Source organism: Acartia tonsa, chromosome 14 (assembly GCF_053477335.1).
Source record: "Acartia tonsa isolate MP-2025a chromosome 14, ASM5347733v1, whole genome shotgun sequence".
In the NCBI taxonomy this organism is placed as follows: domain Eukaryota; kingdom Metazoa; phylum Arthropoda; class Copepoda; order Calanoida; family Acartiidae; genus Acartia; species Acartia tonsa.
In genome coordinates, this window is record NC_137273.1 from 33975312 (window position 1) to 33990790 (window position 15479).

Below are 15479 nucleotides of genomic sequence, written 5' to 3' on the forward strand. Positions count from 1 at the left end.
TTATTCACATATTTGAAGAAAAAACATACATATTTTGTCTCATAAGCTGACTTCTAAATCTTAAAAATTTTTTTTTTTCATTTTTACCTGTAGAGAGACCACCTGGAGGCCTGATTTTGTATATATATATGAGTCAAATAATTTTTATTGATTACTTAGTAGGGGTGTCATGCTTAGTGGTAGCACACTGAGCTAAATTGGTGAGAGTTCAAGTTCAATTCTCTATAGGTTGACTCTAATTTCTCATTCGCAACATTAATCGTGCATCATCCCCTGGTTGTGTAAGATGGGGATTATTAAGTAAGTTTGGATACCCAATAGTCACTTACTTACAGTACTACCTTTAACCCAAGCTCCTCTTTGGAGAGCGTCATTCATTACCATGACTTAATTTGGGACTAATTTGGGCCATATTTGGCAAGGGTAAGGTAAGAGTAGATCTTATGAGATAGCAAGTCAAGTCAAAATGTGCTTGAACATGGAGCTTGATAGCCCTATTTCTATGGAAAAGTGTCTCCGCCTACTCCAGGTCAAAACTGTACAAAACTATGGCTAATCAATCAAATTGATTACTTAAAAGTATTTTATCATAATATAGCATGATTTGGTATATGAGCCAAATAAGCAATAGTTTTTATTGATTGATTATGAGTATTTTTTTCGTAAAACTACCATGATTTGGACAATAGCAAAAATTTTGATTGATTGCTTGAAAGTAATTTATCAACAAATGGCATGATTTGGTATAAAAGCCTAATAAACAAAAACTTTCATTAATTTCTAATAAACAATTAATCAAAAGTTCTTTTTGTACAAAATGAAAGAGTTAAATTTTCTTGCATTAGGGTGAGGGCGAACTAAACCGGTAATTTTTTCAGTTTTTGAAGAAAGAAAATAGGGAAAATATTAAACTGTTTTTAACCTATTTTTAAAACATATATCAAATATATACTATGACACCATTAGAATCAAACTGCAGAGCCTAAATTTGAATTAAGTCCCCAATAAACTTTTTGGGGGGATTAAAAATTAATTTTTACTGTTGCTGTGGTCCTTTGTGATCAGAGCAAAAGCTCTTTTTTTATTTGGTTAAAATTCATAGCTTTTAGAATGTTTTGCTTCATAAATATTGTATTCTGGTATAGAGTAAAATTAGGCCTTTTGATTTCATCTAAATTAATTCATTAAAAAGTTAATTCTTTACAATATATCAATGAATTAACATTATCATGTTTGTTTTCTAACACTTATTTAAAACACATAAAAATCAGCTGTAAAGGGTTAAATATATTATTAATAATGTAAGATGACAACAAATGTTTATGCAATACAACAAATTTATTTTTGAAACTTATACAAATATGATATAATATAGGATTATTCAAACTTATTTTTTAAAAGTATGTATGTTTTATGTGTATGGTTTTCATTCTTTTCATTTTGATTAAATGAAAATTATTTAACTACATTGGAAATGAGTCACTTTGTGAAAACACTCTTTTTTGAAATGTAAAGAATTGAAATGAAAGAAGACTTCTTATTGGTTCAGACTTTAGAATTATATGTTTTATTGTATATGTTAGATTTTTCAATAAAATTAATTGTTTTAGAAAAAAAATATTTCCATTGAACAGAGTTATGTTTTTTTATTGTATCAATATAAAGTGAATTATATATAAATTGTTCCAAATGCCACAATATTACCCCGAGTAAAAAAGACCTTTTGCTCTAGTCAAAATGACCAGAGCAACATTAAAAAATAATTTTTAAATCCCCCCCAAAAAGTTTATTGGGGACTTATTTCAAATTTGGGCTCTGCAGTCTGATTCTATAGGAGTCCTAGTATATTTTTGACACCCCATTTAAAAATAGGTTAAAAACAGTTTAATATTTTCTAATGAAACCAAGAATGTTAGAAAGCTTACGGAAAAGACTATCAGGTTATCCTAGGATTTTAGAAGTTTGATATAATTGGACTTAAAGTCGTTACTGATTAATACCCCACAGGGGGGCTAAACCAATAACGTTTTTTTCAACCTAAAAAAAATCAATGAAAAACAGTCAATCAAACATAATTAGATTAGGTTAGAGGGATTATCCACAAAAAATTTCATAAGGATTAGACTATTCCTTCTATGTCAAAAATCATTTTTTTTAAAGATGGGAAATTTTATTTTTTTTTGCAAAAATTTTCTTTAAAAATAAAATATTTTCATAAAAATCCACTGTCCTACCCACTTTTTGGCCTTATTCTTAAAAAGCCCATATTGTATTTTTGAAAACCTGAAAATGGACCTTAAAAATCAAATTTAAATTTTTTTTCAAAATTACCTGAAAATACCCCGCCACCAACTCTGGACATTTTTAAAAAAATATTAACTCTATTTTAAAGCTCTCAACCGATTTGAAAAGTATGGACAATTCTTAGTTAAAAAGGTTTTTACGGATTAGTTCTAGGTCTTACCAATTTTTATGTAGGTCGATCTTTAACACCTACTATTTTGTCCAACTTTGAGACCCTAAAAGTACCCTTAAAGTGATCGCGAATTTAACTTTTCAAAATGCATTTTCGTTTACCTTTTTTTATATTTTAAGTAATTTTCAAAGGATTATGCCTTAAAAGTTCAGTTAAGTTAGAAAAAAAGCAGTTTTAAATGCGGAGAGTATTTCCACATGAAAATAATGTTAAAATCTTAGCATCAATTAAACTAAGAGAAAATAAGTTATTTCTTTGCTTGCAGATAAAAACAAAAAAATTGATACTTAGAAAATATTTTTTTAATATATCTCTATTAATATTTATCTTTGAACTTTCTCTAAAATGTAATGAAAAAGTTTGGTTTATTTTATAAAATCATTAACCAAATACCGCTTTGTTTATGCAGGTATAGTGACAAAAGAAAAATTGTTTAAATCTGTAGAAAGCATGATATTTAAGAATTAAAATGTTTAAATAGAATAAACAAATATCATTTGCTGCAGATATTCAGCATAAAATATAGCAGTCTTTCTATAGTATTTACATAAAAAAAAGCATTTTATCATTGTAAAATAATCTCGTAATGTGTTGAATTTAATTAAATATCTGTCATTATACACACACACACACACACACACTCATTGTGGTACAAATGGTACCAACGGATTTTGTTAAGTTGAAGTATAGAAACCAAACATTACTGAATATTGTAAAAGTCGCAGTCCCTTCAGTGTATTTTAAGTTGTAAGTTTGGACCAGTACGGGAAAATTTCAATAGCTATAAAAAGTAAATAATTTTATTCCCATAACTGAAAAAACATGTTATTTTATTTCAATTTTTGTATAGGTTTATTGCTAAGTGACTTGATTTATTACCTCAGGAACCATCTTTACATTGTGTTTAGGATTAAGATAAAAGCCTTGCTTTAATTAATGTACATCCATGAATAACAGATTAATATTAAAAGAATATAATTTGTGTTGTCTCTTTATCTTATTTCATGTTTTGAAGTATTAAACAATCAAGTTCTGTGGAGTCCCATGTATGTTTGTGTGTGTGTGTATTTGATTTAACCTGGCTGTACTTAGAAAATGCTTATAGCAAATTAATTCATGTTTCAAAGATTGTTTCTTTTAAATATCTTTTATAGATTTTAGTTAATTAATCAAATATAATCTAAGCAAGAATTTTACCCCAAAATAAAAAAACCATAATAGCTAAAAACTTTCTCAATCTATAGTAAAATCCCCCAATTATGTGGGGGCCTAATCGTATTTTTAGCTCTGCAGTATGTTGAAGCTTTTTTAGCAAGTAGTAAATATTGAGATAGGATGAGGGTGCTATGTTACACAATCGATAACTATAAATCAGCTGACCTTATACCCATATTTGGTAATATCTTTGCGATTATCCGTAAAAATCATTTAATCTCCCCGTAAAAAGAAAAGAAGAACTTTTTTGGTTAGTTTAATATGTATGTAACAAAAGAATTTATTCTACTCTAAATTTGCAAGTAAACTTCAACAAAAAGATTGTTATTTGTCGATTTTGATAGGTTTTAAGATATGTATAATAAAACTCAAAATACAACGATGTTTTCAAGGGAATAAATCCGTTTTTTTAAAGTTTGATTTATTTTTAAATGGGAAGTATTTAAGACTTAATTCTCAAAATAATACTCTTAAAAAACATTAATCAGTGACATATATCAACTTTTTCCCAGCTTCGTGAACACTTTAAAGGGCGCCTGCAAGAAATACCACGCTCTAACTGCTAAAAGACTGCCACAATTAGACCCAATACCCCAAATTTAAAATCTTTAGCTTCAATAACAAAAAAGTTCTAGGCATTTCAAAATAACATGTTATGTACAATGAAAATTTTGAAAGATTTTCAATGCTCATAAAAAAAAACAATATTAAATTATGTTGCCTAGACACAAAATTATAACTTTATCTTTGTCAGAAACTTAGATTGCTGGTAACTGATTATATTTTTAAAATAAAAACACCAAATTTCATAGTCAAAATCTATGAAAAAATTTGATTTAAATTGCATTTGTAAACCAAAATCATAGAGGAAACAAAGGGGTAAACTAATACAAGCTCAGCTGTGTTTGGTTGCTTAGCTGATTCAGCTTTCTGATTGGCTACAGTACACTTGGTATAACGCGAGTTAAACTTAATTTTTTTTAATGATTGTGACTATAAAAATGGGTATTTTTATTGTAAAAATATAATTAGTTACTGCAACCTAAATTTATGACAAAATTAAGCTTATAATTTTGTTTCTAGGTCACGTAGTTCAATTTCAAAATTTCTAACATTAGCACTGAAATTCTTTCAAAATTTTCACAGTACATAAAATGTCATTTTAAAATGCCTAGAACTTTTTTGTTATAGAAGCTGAAGACTTCAAATTTGGGGTATTGGGTCAACTTGTGGCAGTCTTTCAGCAGTTAAAGCATGGTATTTCTTGCGTGGTTTAAAGCTATTTTCTTGGGAGTTGGGACACCCCCAACCCCCCCAAAAATGAAAATTCCCCCCCCAAAAAAAAATAATTTTCTTGGGAACACATTAGACTATAAGCAGCACCAGTAGTACTTTAAACTTTGGCCTATGTTATATGTTATAACACATACTTAATAAAACCTAATGTAATGAAAAGCTTTCACTTAAAGGGAGTGTGAATGTAGAAATTTCTCATCTGATTATCAAATCTTAACATTTTCTAAGCACATTTCACTACACTGATCAACCAAAAATGTCCTATTAACAAAAATATCTAGGAATAATGCATTGATTTTATGGTATTTTTGGAGGGAAAAAGGAAAAAACAAGGAAAATCTGAATGTTTTTGTTTCTTAAAATGTTTGTAGGGGTATTTAACTTGTCATATATAGTTGAAACAATTTAGTTACTGTTAAGGAATTTATTTTGTAATATAAAATTGCCAATTAGTTTTTTTTATAACGTAGTAATTAGGTAATAAAGATCTATCTTAAATTTGTATTAATGACAAAAAAATACCTCAAAGTCTACAACGGGTTGAATCTCATAGGTTATTTAAAATAATGATATCCTTTTTTATTGTGTTGGACAATAAATAACCTACTTTGAAGAATTAGTTTACACTTTTATCAGACTGTTTATAAAGAAATATTGCACCTTTATTATTTACAAATTTGTCAATAAAGGTGGGCAAGAGATGGGCCATCTAAAGTTACTTGGATACTAATAAAATAACCTGTTTCTAGCTTTGTTATTGTATTTGGTTTTCAATAAAAAATATTACTTTATCAATTTTTAAGTAACTATACATTGGTTTACAGAAAGGATATTGTTAAAGGTGAGCTTAACCGTTAGGAAAAATAGAGAACTATGTCAAAAAGTTTAGTTTTAGCTATAGAAGGAAAAAAAGACAATTAACTGCACATTTATATAGTCAGGAAATTTTTTCCCCAAACTTGGACATAGTAAAAATCGTTGGAAAAAGCCGTTTTTTAAGGAAACAAGAGACAGTTTTGCCCTATATTTGAGATTATATTAATGATATGATGTTAAGGTTTGATAATCTGATGAGAAATTTTTTCGTTCACAGTCCCTTTAAGCAAAGCAAACAAATAAAATTATGAAACATATCAGGGATATAAAGAGATAAGACAATGGCCGATAAATTAATGCACATCCATAATGATGACGCTCTAAATAACCCCTTCTGTAGATTAAAATTAGTGGTTCCAACGTTTATAAACACAATTTAATCAACCAATCAAAATTCAGTAAAAATCCCCAAAGCCAATGAATAAGAAAACGTTGTTGTAAAACTTTGTGTACTATTGTAATAAACAGTCAGTTGTCTCCTCCCTCTCTGGATACGAATACTAACTAAGAAAGAATAAAATGCGGTGGTACTCTACAATTCACTTTTCTGCCTGTCCGCCATTCTGTCCATGATTTTTTATGATTTTCCAGTATGGCTACAAAACCAATTAATATCTGCTGGATCAGACCCGTCTAATCCATACTTGAAACCATGTATTGTATTGTATTATAGACATTTTTCTACAAATAGTAAAGTAAAAAGTTGTAATATGAACACCAGTTTTGTTAGACTGGGCCTTCGCCCCTTCAGGACTAACAAAACTGGAAAAACAGATGCAATAAACAACTAATCTTGGCTGTTTAGTTTTGACAATGCCAGTTTTTATCAACCAATTAAGATTAAATAAAAGTAAAAAAATTTATAAATCCAACAAATGTTTATAAAACTTTGGGTACTACTGAAATTTAAACCCTCCCTTATTATAGGCATTATTATGAAGACATAGTTATAGAAACCTGCAAACCATAAGAGTGATTTTTTTAGACATACATATAGACTTCTACCAACCCTTTTTGTAGAAAACGTCACTTAGATGCAATAACATTTTGTATGTATCTTATAAATTTATATTGTCATAACTCTTATTATAATAAGCTTCGTCAAATGTTTTAAATGGACATTCAGGACTTTCTGATAACGATTACAGGGTGCTACTGTCCTTCTCATTCTGTTTTCTCATGTTATTATAGACAGAATTTATTTAATTTTTCGTCCATTTTTCCCTCCCTTTAGACAACTTTTATTGTACCCAGGGAGGTAGGGAACATTGAACTGAAATTACCTTCTTAGCTGGTCCAAAACCTCTAGGTACTTTAATTCAAGTTTATCGCCACCAGTGATCTGATGAGTTTAAGACAATAGCCGATAAATGGATGTACATTCCCAAAAATACCCCTACTGTAATTTGCCTTCAGTGGTTGAAACGTTTTGACACTATACTAAATAAACTAACCAATTAAAATTCAGTAACAGTCCCCAAACATGTTAAGCAAACAAAAATGAAAACGTTATTGTAAAACTTTGGGAACTAGCATAGAGAGAGGTGGACAATGGACTGTTTATTACACTAGTCCCCAAAGTTTTATGATAACGTTTTCTTTTTAGCTGGCTTAACAACTTTTGGGACTTTTATTGGATTTTGAATGGTTAGGTTATTAAGTACTAGCAGCTTCGCCCATAGCCTCTAGGAGCTTTGCCCCATGAGGTAATTTTTAAAAAAATAAAAATTCTGGTGCTGCGCCCATAATTTATGAGCATCACCAGAATATTTTTTTTTTTGGGGGGGGGGTAATTTTCAAGAAAATAGCTTAAAACCACAACAGGACCAATAGGTATATACCCTGAAGAGTAGAATCTGATCGGTTCTGTTGTTACTGAGATATAATTTCTAATATAAAATTTACTTTAAGATAAAAAATTTTTGAAAAAAATTGTTCTAGCTTCAAAAATAAGGAAATTAAAACCATTTAACATTTTAATTAACCTTAAAAAGAAAGTTGTTAAATGAAAGGGTGAAGTAAGCAAAAAATGACTTTGTCTCACTTAAAGTCGGAAATTTATTATTTAACAGGGAACATGCACAATTTTTTTTGCCATCTAACTCTAATAGGAGCTGAGATGATATGTGGGGGGGGGGGAGCGTTGAACTATTAAGGTCCGGAAATGGGCCTGGTTGTTAAGTGTTAGCAACCTTTATTTTTAGGTCCTTTTTTTCTTGAAAACTTCAAACTAATAAAAATATAAAAAAACTAACTAATATGTACCATTTCTACTATGTCGATTTAAATATATGATATGTTATCTTGAATGTATCATTCCAGTTTTGTCTATATTGAAAGTAGAATGATACATTACTATTATGTCGATATAAATAAGGAAATCAATGTTTATGAAAACGCTGATATGTAAACATGAATGTATGATTCCAGTTTCGCCTCTATTGAAAGTGGAATCTTACATTTCAAAAATCGTATCGGCGTTGAAGATATCTTCACCAAGAGAGGGGAAAGTGAAAGGGTAGATTACAGTTTTATAGGGTCCAAACCATAATCATAGATTATGTTTCTGCTTCTATAAAAATGGATTCAACTCCCTAACTGTTTTAGATGGTATGAATTATCTAGTAGACTTGTCAATAATTGAAACATACCAATAAAAGGATACATATAAAACAAGGATGACAACATCCATAAAAGCGAAGCTCTGAAACGGTAGGACAAACGGACATTAACACTTGTATAATGTCAGAACTGAATAATCTGAATGCGAATGTATAAGAGTCAAAGCAAAATTGTAAATAAATTTGTTGAAAAATTGCTTGATACAGGATAATGATTATGGACATACTTACATTTTTAGGACTTGATTATAGAGTTGCTTCGCTTATAATATTGTACTTTGTTGTCCCAAGAATCAGTATACCAAAAATCAGACCAATCGGATGATTAGGTCACATACAAATTTGTTGTTAAAAATGTAAAAAAAATCAACATGTTTAAAATGAACGTACGGACATTCTGGTAATGATTATAGAGTTGCTTCGCTCTCTAAATCGTACCTAACTACTACAGGAATCACCATGCAAAATTTGAAATCGATAGGACAATTCTAACATGCCTAAATTAACGAAAAAAGCTATTTAAAAAAGTAAAAAAAATCAACATGTTTAAAATGGACGTACGGACATTTTAGTAATGATTATAGAGTTGCTACGCTTTCTAAATTGTACCTAAATACTACAGGAATAACCATGCAAAATTTGAAATCGATAGGACAATTCTAACATGTCTAAATCAACGAAAAAAGCTATCCGTGACGGACGGACGGACGGACGGACGTACGGACGGACGGACGGACGGACGTACGGACGGACGGACCGACCCTAATTATAGAAAAGCTTCGCTTTTAAAAAGAAATATTAACAAAAGACATATAAGAGAGAGAGAGAGAGAGAGAGAGGGAGAGAGAGAGAGAGAGAGAGTGAGAGAGGGAGGGAGAGAGAGAGGGAGAGATAGAGAGGGAGAGAGATAGAGAGAGATAGAGAGAAAGAGAGAAAGAGAGAGAGAGAGAGAGGGAGAGAAAGAAAGAGAAAGAGAGAGAGAGAGAGAGAGGGAGAGAAAGAGTGGGAGAGAGAGAGAGAGAGAGAGAGAGAGAGAGAGAGAGAGAACGAGAAATAGAGAGAGATAGAGAGAAAGATAGATAGGTAGATAAAGAGAGAGAGAGAGAGAGAGAGAGAGAGAGAGAGGGAGAGAGAGAGGGAGAGAGAGAGAGGGAGAGAGAGAGAGAGAGAGAGAGAGAGAGGGAGAGAAAGAAAGAGAAAGAGAGAGAGAGAGAGAGAGAGAGAGAGAGAGGGAGAGAGAGAGAGAGAGAAAGAGAGAGAGAGAGAGAAAGAAAGAGAGAGAAAGAGAAAGAAGGGATAGAGAGAAAGGGATAGAGAGAAAGAGATAGAGAGAAAGAGATAGAGAGAAAGAGAGAGAAAGAGAAATAGAGAGAGAAAGAGAGAAAGAGATAGATAGATAAAAAGAGAGAGAGAGAGAAAGAAAGATTGAGAAAGAAAGAGAGAGAAAGAGAAAGAAAGAAAGAGAAAGACAGAGAGAAGGATAGAGAGAGAAAAGTAGATAATTAGAGAAGAGAAACCGAAAGACAGACAAACAAAAAACAAATATTAATAATCGTATAATTCAAACATTGAAACATCATATGATAATATTTTTGAATTAAAATTAATTTTTGCAAAATATTAAAAGGTTTCGTGATTCTTTCTAAATTGATGCATTTCAAATTTTAAGATAATCCAATTTCGATATAATTCAATATTTAAATGAAAAGTAGGAAGGGAGGGGATACTTGCATGTGAGTTACACTGGTACCACACAAAAACTTTGGGTACTTTAACCAATTTGGATTGCTTGGCTCCAATCTTTGCCTTATCCCTTAAGATCCCTGATATATGAAATAATACAAAGTAGCTTGATGTCCAGATCTCGGTAACTGCTGAACCTATCGGATTCTACTCTTCAGGGTATATATGTACCTATTGGTCCTGTGGTGGTTTTAAGCTATTTTCTTGGGGAGTGGGACACCCCAAACCCCAAAAAAACAATAAATCCCCCCCCCCATTTTTTATGTTTATGGGGGAAGTTAGTTCACATAAAACTAAGGGCAGCACCAGTAGTACTCAATTTTTTTTTTAAATTACCCTTTGGGGCAAAGCCCCTAGAGGCTAGGGGCAAAGCCGCAAGTATGAAATAAAAGGGTATAATTCTCAACAATTTTTCCTTATTTAGGTAAAACTTTTAGGTTGAAAAATTTAGAGACTGCTGGTTTGAGCGAAGCTCTGAAACGATATGACAGACGAACATTAACTTTTGTTGAGTGTCAGAACTGAATATACAAAATATGAAAATATAAGGTTTGACAAAATTATACGTAAATTCGTTGCAAAACTTCTTAAATACAGATTTCTGTTTAAGGACATACTGACTTTTTAATACTTGATTATAGAGATGCTACACTCATAATATTGTACCTTATTGTAATAGGAATCAGCAATAAAAAAATCAGATCAATCTGATGATTTTATCACATAAAAAATTATTATTAAAAAAGCAAAAAAAAACCAACATGTTTAAAATGGACGTACGGACATTTTGTTGATGATTATAGAGTTGCTATTTCTAACATGTCTAAATTAACGAAAAAAGCTATCCGTTACGTACGGACGGTCGGACGGACCGACCCTAATTATAGAAAAGCTTCGCTTTTAAAAACGATTGAGTATAATTAATAGCACTTTGAACTTAACAAAACATTTAAGATAAATAATAAAATATATTCAGATATTGACTTATTCATTTTTTGTCTGAAGCTTAAGATTTCAATAACTGCATAACTTTAAGGGAAGATTTACATTGGTCCCGAGATGGTTTCAGACTATTTCAGTTTTAGATTCATGTTTTTAGGCTGTTTTTTTGAAGCTCAATACCCATTCAAGTACAAAACACCTATAATCAACAGGTTTTTCATATTACACAGTTTAAAATATTTGTAAAAAAGAAGTCCCTAGTTAATCCATAATTGATCCCCCCTCCCCCCAAAATTTGACAACCCCATAGTAAAACCCTTTGCACGCCACTGATGTAGCATATCTATTTATTTGAATTTAAATGTTGGTTTTATCATATGTAAAGCCAGGAATGCGAATTCAGTTGCAGTATCCAGAGATAAAGGATCAGAAAAATACCACAAAAAAATGACGAGGTCAAACAGGGAATTTACGGGATAGGATAATGTAGATAAATTTTTATACTCCTCCACTGACGATAAAAAATTACAACTTCTGTACATTTAAATTATTGTTTGAAAAGTTTGAACGACCCAATCAAGATTCAGTACCCAAGGTTTTTGCCATTGAATAAGATAATGCTATAAAACTTTGGGGACCAATGTGATCTAAAGTGTAATGTCCAATCCATTCATGACAAACATGTTTATAATTACCGTGAAATAAAAAATTATTCCAAATTTAGTAAATGTAATGTTAATTAAACTAAAAACTTAATCTTTTTTAAAAATTTATTTTTTGGCTTGTTTGCCTATAACAATTGTCCTTCTATCTATCTATGAAAAGGCTTTCAAATGTAAATAAATAAAACACACACACCCACACACACACACACCCACTCACACACGCACACACACCCACACGCACACACACACTCACAAACACCCCCACACACACACACACGCACACATACACACCCACACCCACACACACACACCCACACACACGCACTCACAGATAGCTTTAGCCTTGACAGAATAGATTAATGGTGAAGTCAAAAAAATAAGGAAAAGTTCATAACACATTTTCATTCTATTATTTTAAAGTAGGATGATTTTATTGTCCTTTAAGATCTTAATAACTACTAAAACAATCGAGTTCTCTGTATTTTTAGGCTTCACATGGCTCCTGTCATGGTTTTAGGCTCTTTTATTTTCGGATTAAGGATAACTGATGATGAGTTCTCTATTTTATGGAAGCATTACATTCCCAGGTTCTACGAAATACCAGAAAAAAAAATCGTTTTACCAGAAAAGTGGTAAAGCTGGTCAACCTGGTAAAATATACCAGTTTCGTGGTAAATTTTACCAGCAAAAATTTTAGCCAAAAAATTAGTCAAATTTTACCATTTTTTTTGTAAAATTTGACGAAACAAAAAAACCCGTTTTTGGTGTTTTAAATAAAAAACAGCTCTTCATAATCAGTTGTAGTACTTTAAAATAATGACTTCTATACAATGAAGCCTAAATTTAAATTTTTTTTTTTTTTTTTAATTTTACCACTTTTGGAAGTTTTACCAAAAATGTGGTCAATTTTACAACTCTATTTTTCAGGTTAAGTCCGAATTTTCGGACTTAGACAAAAAAACGCAATTTGGTCAATTTTTACCAAAAAATTGGTAAAATTTGACAAGGTATTTTTTTAGGCTAAGTCCAGATTTTTGGACTTTGCCAAAAAAAATGAACTTGGTAAAATTTGACCAACTTTTTGGTAAAAATTGACAAGGTAAATTTTTAGGCTAAGTCCAAATTTTTGGACTTTGCCAAAAAAAAAAACTTTGTAAAATTTGACCAACTTTTTGGTAAAAATTGACAAGGTAAATTTTTAGGCTAAGTCCAGATTTTTGGACTTTGCCAAAAAAAAAAACTTGGTAAAATTTGACCAACTTTTTGGTAAAAATTGACAAGGTAAATTTTTAGGCTAAGTCCAAATTTTTGGACTTTAACAAAAAAAAAAACTTGGTAAAATTTGACCAACTTTTTGGTAAAAATTGACAAGGTAAATTTTTAGGCTAAGTCCAGATTTTTGGACTTTAACAAAAAAAAAACTTGGTAAAATTTGACCAACTTTTTGGTAAAAATTTTTACTTTTTATTGAATTTTTTCGCATAAAAGAAGCTAACTTTTTTTTAAAACCTTGAAAATTATTTCATCATTTCTTTTAAAACATCCTCCCGCATCATCAAAAATATATCAAATTTAATATTTACTTATTTGAGCTAGCTTCATACGAATTAAAATTAAAAGAAAAAAAATCCAGGGTGTGTTTACGCAGATGTGCCGTGTGCATTTGAATTTATCGACTTTTCATCTTTAATATAAATATAAGCTTTCGTATATTCCCCTGAATGTTTCTAAAAGAAAGACAGAGATTTCGAATTATAGAGTAATTAATTTCGCTACAAAACTTATATTTTTAAGTTTTGAAATTTATGGCACCTCTGTGCGCGCATGCGCACTATGGATAAGCTTATGATTATTTGAATATAGAGTGCCAAAAATAATTATTAGTTTTGATTCAATTTAATCAAATATTTTGAATCAAGAAGTAAATTACTACTCAATTTTCTCTAAATATTTAAATTTGTAGAATTTACAAGGAAGATTTTTTTTAAGCAAGATGTTTAAAAATGTGGCAAAATTGTGGAACAACAATGTTTCATGATTTCTATATTTATGTTGTCTTTGCCAACCGGAAATACCACCGAGATGGGTTTTTAAAAGATGAATGCCACATTTTTTCGGCGTTTTTTAGACATTGATTGATTGAACGTTGACGATAGAATTTCAAACAGAGTATATAACATAAAAATACTGAATTTTAAATTATTTTTTTAGCAATTTTTCTAATGTCTAACACAGCTCTAAAAAGATGCATTAATTAATATGCAGCAAAAATGGATTGAAGATAATCTTTTTTTTTCTATGAAGGCCGTACCATCAAAAGCGAAATAATTAAATAAATCATTGTATACTCTTTTAGATTTCGCGAATGTCGCGCTTGTTATTCATAGCTTAAAAAATGTCGAAAAAACGCGGCAATATCTTTTAAGAACCCGGCCGGAAATAGATTCTTATATGGATCATATATGGTTAACAACTATATATATATTTAAATATTTTTTTTAATATTGAATGCACTATATTTTTTTATATTCTATCGAATATATATTTTATATGTCATTACAAAACTATATTACATTTAATATTAACATTAAAAAAAAAAACATCAATTTTAACTTTCGTAACCCTGTATTGGCTTCAGAAGAACAGTTCTACAGAAACCACGGTACACGTTTGAGCTAACCAGCATTGCTCTGCCTAGGCTTTAATTAGAAAGGCCAGGGTATTATTAGTGGTTGAAAAGTTTGTACATTATTATTACAGGTATTGTGTCTTTAAAGGGACTGTGAACGTAAATTTTTCTCATCTTAACATTATCTTATTCATAATATCTCACAGATAGAGCAAAACGCGCTTTTGTTTGCTTAAAAAACGGCTTTTTCCGACGATTTTTATAAGGTACAGGGAAAGGAAGAAATTTTTCGTATTATATAAAATGTCCATTAAATTGTTTTTTTGGTATTATCCTCTTAGAAATTTTTTTTTCAATATTGAAAAATTTGAAAACAAAGAGTTTCCAGTATGGCTTTGAAACCGATAAATATCCCCTGGATTAAAAATGGTTCTGGGCCATACTGAAAAATTACGTATTACAGACAATTTTCTATGAACAATAGTCTAGAAATTATATTATCAATACCAGCTTTGTTAGGCCAGTCCTTTGGCCCCTCGGGGCTAACAAAATTGCTATTGATCTGAAAATTTCTCATTTTACCAGTCGCGGAAAGCTGTCTATAATACGACGCGATAAATAAAATCAGAGACAAAAATACCATTTTTAGATAAAAAGTATACTTTATACCTACCTACACACTTAAATAAAAATAGCCTATTTATATTTAATTTGTTCTTAGATCTTTAGTTAATAGTTATCTATGCTTATCAGGGAGGACACCCTTGGAGGAAGGTTGACCCAGGCCATCTTCCAGACCCTCATTGTCACATGGATCAAGGCTAATCTCTATGTTGTTGTGTCCTGTGAACTTTGGGATCAGTTTCTAGAGGTAATGTTAGCTATACTATAATTAAGATAACCTGCAGAAATAGATATTTTATTACTTGGATGTTACACTAGATTTTTATTTTCTCTAATAAAGTAAAACTCCCAGTGGGCTAAAATGACGATAACCCTAATTCGCCCCCTTTACT

The 15479-nt window shown here is 30.5% G+C and overlaps 2 protein-coding genes across 6 annotated transcripts in view; one reads left to right on the plus strand and one right to left on the minus strand.

Annotated features, from left to right (window-relative positions):
* The window catches only part of LOC145306500 (uncharacterized), a 228822-nt gene that overhangs the window by 97487 nt on the left and 115856 nt on the right, over positions 1-15479 (minus strand). The gene's annotated exons all lie outside the window — the stretch shown is intronic.
* The window catches only part of LOC145306504 (uncharacterized), a 354771-nt gene that overhangs the window by 29491 nt on the left and 309801 nt on the right, over positions 1-15479 (plus strand). The window lies entirely within an intron of this gene.